A 6,191-nucleotide genomic window follows, 5' to 3' on the forward strand; every position below is an offset into this window, starting at 1 on the left:
AGACTTACAGTCTAGAAGCTGCTAGCAGCTCTATGAGGCTGTACTTTGGGTACAACAGTGCTTTGTGTTAATGTAAACATCAGCATGCTAACATGCACACAGTCAAGTCAAATTTTATTTATATTGCGCCAAATCACAAAAGAAGTTATCTCGAGGCACTGTACATATAGAGCAGGTCTAGACCACACTCTTTATCATATAAATTTTACAGAGAGAAACCCAACAGATCCCACCATGAGCAAGCACTAGGCGACTGTGGCAAGGAAAAACTTCCTTTTAAGAGGCAGAAACCTCGAGCAGAACCGGACTCAGGGTGGGCGGCCACAGTGACAATGTTGACATGCTACTATTAGGCAGATATAATGCTTATCACTATACACCATCTTGGTTTAGTGTATTAGCATGCCAATATTTGCTAATTAGCAGGAAACACAAAGTATCAGATAATCTGATGGTGGCACATTTCAGTCTGGACCAAAGTGGTGGACCAGTCAACTTATTTTACTATATGGCTAGCATAGCTGGAAACTCATGAAGCCGAGCCATAGTACAAAAAAGAGAAAATACATGGCTGTCGATCTGTAAATAACACCATTTCTAAAAATTCCCCGAAAGTTGACTCTGCACAGATGCAAAGCTTTCATGTGACGGCTTAAAGAAACACTCCACTAAGCAGAGAATGTATGCGAGTCTTTCTGTCCTCAATCTCACTCTGCTTCTCCAATTAGACTTGATATGTCTGTTTCACTGTCTCCTCATGCTTTCCTCTGAGGAGATAAAGATAGAGATGGGGACGATGCACTCCTGCACCCCTATTACCCCACATTCATTGACGCACTCAGAAACATATAAACACACTTACATATTCCCACGAATGTACACCGCAACACACTCACTAAAACTCAGATCTACATGTATGTATGAAGACAAACATCCTTCTATGTAAAAATTCACAGACACACTACACATGCCCATGCACACTTTTGCCCTCATGCTATTTGTCTACATGTAGAGATAGAGAGGGGGTAATACTGCAGTGTATTTGAGCATGAGTGGGCTGATGTGGCTGTGGCCTTACATGCATGAGTAAGACTGTACAGTACATGGCTTTGATACCCTACAGGCCTAGCAATGGGTAGTAACACACTGACACAGTTATCAGACCAGACTAATTGGGTCTGGGACTACGGACTATGTGTCTCTACATGTGTGTCGGAGAATCTTTGTATATGCACATCTTAATATGTGTGTGACCCTTTCATACATTCACTGGGAACCCTATGTTACAGTACTGTCTGTTCTCCTTGACTGCCCTCTCACCTCTAAACCCTGTCAAATGTGTATTTAAGAAAGCAAGTAAGAGTGTGTGTGCATGTATGTATACATTCATCTGCTTGAGTGTGTTATGTCCTGTCAAGCATCTGTAATGACTGCATATGTCACAGGAATACCCCTGTCCCTCTGTGCTGTCTTACCTCTTCTTCTGCACATCTTATCTAATTCATAACCACCTCTCTTGCCAGGAAAAAGTGTCAGATGTGTCAGAGTTTTCTATGGAAGCTCTTGGCAGAGGATCACGCTCTCTTACAACCGTCTGACCCAGTTTCAGTCCTCACATCCCCACAGTTAAGATGCTGAGGGATATTATGCATTATACACACAAAAAACACACATACACACACAAATGCAAACATTTAGCCAAGTCTGTACCATTGCACATAACAACACAGTTGCAATGTCACAGTCAAACAGTACGCTTCACCAAATCTCCAAATATACACATACACATATACTGTAGCTTGCCTTAGTGTTTCTCCAAATCAGCAAACAATTTGGTATGAAATTAAAAAAAGAGAATCCCATCGTTAATCCAGTCTAAATCAGTCAGTCTGGGAGCATCAATTTAATGAGTAAATTAGAGCGCTGCGGCACTACACTCATCTGTGCTCATTCCTGTATTCCATCCTATTTCATATCAGCTACAAGCAGGGGAGCAGAGACAAGGACTGCATCTGAATGTTACTGAATGTATCCGACTGGTTCTACAAAATGTATCTATCTGTTCCTGAGAGTTTTCTAACCTGATAGTCATCCTCCATTCATGTATCATGTCAGGAGTAGTGGGCACTGATCAAAGGTCAGACACCATTCTCTTAGTAATAGAAATTGATGAGCTACAGAGCCAAAGATGGAGGAAAAGAACAAACAACACAAGGAGGGAGGACAGGTATTAAGCTAGTGAAAAAGAAGTGTAAAGAAAAGGAGGATTGGTAGATAGATTTAATATACAGTAGAAACAAATGAAGGAATGAACAAATGATCAAAAGTGTGATGTAAGTAGAGATGATATGAATGCATGGGTGAAAATTAAAGAGGAATGGTAGAATAAATCAAGGGAAAGAAAAGCAGGGAGGCAGAAAAAGACACAAAAGATGAAGCAGGTAGGGAAGGAGTGGGGGGAGCATATAAAGGAATGAACAAACCAACAGATGTATGGCACATAGAGAGAAAAAATAAGTCTAGGAGGGAATTAAAATGAGATAAACAGGGAGGCCAAGACAAGTAAAGAAAGGCAGGGATCGGATGTATGGACTTAACAGCAGGGACAAAAGTAAGAATGTAATAGACATTCTAGGAGGGGTGTGCTTAAGTAGTGAAGGTGGGAGAGCTAAATGCGATGAAAGGAAGAAGAGAGACTGGAAGGAAACAAAAGGGAAGAAGGGGGAATGGCTGAAAGACTAGAGGGAAAGTAGGCAGTGAGGAGAGAAAAGGGAGAAGCAAAAAAAAAATTGACTAAATGACTAGGGCAGAGAAAAGGTCCTCATCAAGTTTCAAGTGACTTTATGGGTGAAAGACAGAAATAAAAGAGCTGCCACTCCACTGTGACTCCCAGTTGAGCCTATGAATGGATCACTGGCTTCACCACAATACTCACTGACCTGCATAACAGCAACCAATTAACACATTGTCACATCTGATGCCAGCTTGATCCAGCACCAAAGAGTGGGAGGGGCGGGAGGTCATAGTGCGTATGAGAGAGGGAGAGAGACAGATATTGAGAAAGATAGGAATGCAGCTCCAGTGCCATGAGCTAAACACGAGAGAGTGTGTGTGTGTGTGTGTGTGTGTGTGTGTGTGCGTGCGTGTGCGCGCGCGCATGAGAAAGCGTGTGTGGGCGGATGCAGTGACGGGACAGTGACAGTAGGTGTGTAACTAATGATGCCGCTTTATAATGAGGCCGAAATATCTGCTCTCACTCACACATTTTCACTGCATGATCCTCATTATTCCCCTGTGGATTTTACTGCCGCAGACTGGTGCGTATTTTGTGTGCATATTCAAAAGGACAGCGAGATTAAGAGAATGGTATTAAAAACGGATTCAGGGAGAGACCAAATACGCGCCTTTCATTATTCATGTCTGGTTTAGTGGCAGTATTCTGCCGCCATGGAGTGAAGTACAAAGAGAAGTTTAAAAAAAAAAGTGAGGCAGGAAGGAGGGAGAGAAAAGAGAGGAAGAATGACAAAACGAAAGATGAAGGAAAGAGGGGGAATTAACTGAGGTAAAAAGGGTCAGAGAGAAACATTTGCTTTTGATGTACTTCAGTGAAACAGCTCATTACAAACCAGAGCAACAAAATAAAAGTACAAAAAAATCTCCAGCTCCCACACACACCCACATACACAGGCACAAGAGTATATAGCTGAGAATACAAAACAATCTACACTAGCCCACAGAGGCACGATTGACATTCTAAAACATACAGCGAGAGACAGAGATGAAGGCAGGTGAGACAGAGAAGAGGAAAAAGAGAAAGAATGAAAAGAAGTGAAACATTTTGGCATTTTTCTGGCCCAGTGCACCTAGGGTATTCTGGGATGGAGGAAACTCTTTTATACCCCCCCACCACCCTCCTCCAGGCCTCAAGCTGCCTTTCAGCTCCCTCCCTCAATACTTTGAGTCTCTTCCCCTCACTCACACTCTCTCTTATCCATTCACTTTCTCATCACCCCTTCCTCCCCTGCTGTGGATTTGCACCCGCCTCCTCCAAATTCCACTCAGTTATTTTCATTTTGGGTAATTTTTATTCCGCCGATGTTTATTCATGACGAGGTTCTGAGAGAGAGATAAGACGCCAAGTGCTGAGCTGGCCCCAAGGGCTGTGAGGGCTCCAAGTCAGTCTGTACACACACACACACACACACACATGCATACACATACACAACTCACATGCACATAAACACATAGGAAAATGAAAACCTTATACATATACTCACAGGAGTACACACAAGCACACATTTTGCATTTACATGTTCACATAAAGGCATACTAACCCTTCAACAAACACATGCCATTTTTTGGTTTCTCATCACGCACAAACTGAGGTGTTTCGTCCGTGAAACGCCACTATTGTTATCAGATTGAGACTGAGCCGGCTGCCTCCCTTCGCTGTCTCTGTTTTGTCAAGGAGAAAATCATTTTTTAAGAGATGTCAGCACCAAAACATGCCTGACCCTCATCTGTCAGCATTGTTTATCATGATATCATGCCAGAAACACACACACACACACACACACCACAAGGGAGGCTGTGTTTCTTTTCCAAAACCCCTCCTCCTACGCGTAGTTGTGTTTGTATGTATGCAAGTGTGCATGTGTGTGCAGACAGATTTGCAGTTAAAATGGCCAGAGGGAGAGAGAGAGAGGAGACGTGATGTACATAAACTGTGCAAGAGACGCAGAGAAAATGAGGCGTTTTGTTTCTCAGAGTTAACATCCCTCTTATTGACTCTCACTTGCTCCCAAATCTGCTCAGCCACTTTCCCCATTTCTACACCTTTCTCTAAGTCCCCAAACAATACACACCAATCTGATCCCTTTCTGTGTCTCCTTGTCTGCACCTTTCCCACCTTTCCAAATCCTGAGAAGCTGAGAACTGAGTCTGAGCTCATGTCTGGCATGGGGAGTGCCTGCCAGTTAATCACAATAGGAGATAGGAGACAATTATTACTATACATAATTACCCTTGCAGGTTTTAACGTGGGATCCACAGAATTCCACAGATTATAAGTCTGTGAATCTGTTAGAGCACCACACTATGTTTTAAAGAAATTGCCTGACTGGTCCTCTTTTCTCTACAGTGATGAGAACGTATGTAGGCAGCAAAAGTCCTAATGTGTCCCCATAGATTAACTCCCATGCCCCATGTTAACAGCTTAGGATAAACAATACTGAGTTCTGATAACCCAGCGTGCACTGATTTGTTGGGGAAAAGACATCTGAACTCAGCATTTGCCTAGAGTATGTAACTGTTGTTTCACCAGCATTTCCATGACAACCTTTCATTGTGAGGCAGATCCTGACTACATCTTGAAATACTGCATTCACTGAAATGCTGTTGAAACTGTTACATGTAGCCTAGCTGCCTAAAACACTTTTAGTTTTCAGTCATATTTAGTCCAGTTTTATCCCAGACACACAGATGACTTCTGGCCCATCAGAATTCTCACTGGGAGGTGAGAAAGAGAACCTCTTTACATATGTTTGTGTGTCGTACACAAACATATAATTTTCTTTCTGCACAGTTTCAAATGAGATATTTCTGCTTTTGTATTTTTGTCTGTAGTCTTCAGGCGCAGTTGGAAAAAGATGATGTCACACATCTTTCTCATCAAACCACACACACACACACACACAGAGAGAGAGAGAGAGAGAGTTCTGACTAAGCATATTGGCTTAGTATTTGAGTGTTAAACTCTTAAGAACAGGATGTTTTTTTCCAGAGTTCAGCTTCATCTGGTTTAGCCATAAATATTTAATATTGTAAACAGAAATTCCCAAGATCTAAACCAGGGCCTGTGACAGAGCAGGGAGACTAAATTTACACAAATACTACTATTTTCCATGATTAGTGTAGTGGCCTTGTCCCTCACTCTGCCAGGGATACATGGATGATTTTGTGTGTCTGTTGTCCTCACCTGATTAATTTGGCCACTCAGTAAATCTCCCTGTATCCTAAAACAGATAAAACATAATCTGGTGATGTAAGAGAACGGTCTTAAGTGTTTGAAAATGAGAACTACCTCTTGCTCTAACCATTACCAGTGAATTTACAGATAGAAGGTTTTCAGACAGGAAGCCTGAAATAACAAGAGAACATGTCTGCAACTCGAGCACCACCTGCTGGATGTT

General features: G+C 42.3%; 1 protein-coding gene across 1 annotated transcript in view; it reads right to left on the minus strand.

The window, feature by feature from the left end:
• LOC108874955 (stAR-related lipid transfer protein 9) overlaps positions 1 to 6,191 on the minus strand; it is a 344,739-nt gene that overhangs the window by 144,539 nt on the left and 194,009 nt on the right. The window lies entirely within an intron of this gene.

This window comes from Lates calcarifer, linkage group LG19 (assembly GCF_001640805.2).
Source record: "Lates calcarifer isolate ASB-BC8 linkage group LG19, TLL_Latcal_v3, whole genome shotgun sequence".
Lineage (NCBI taxonomy): Eukaryota > Metazoa > Chordata > Actinopteri > Centropomidae > Lates > Lates calcarifer.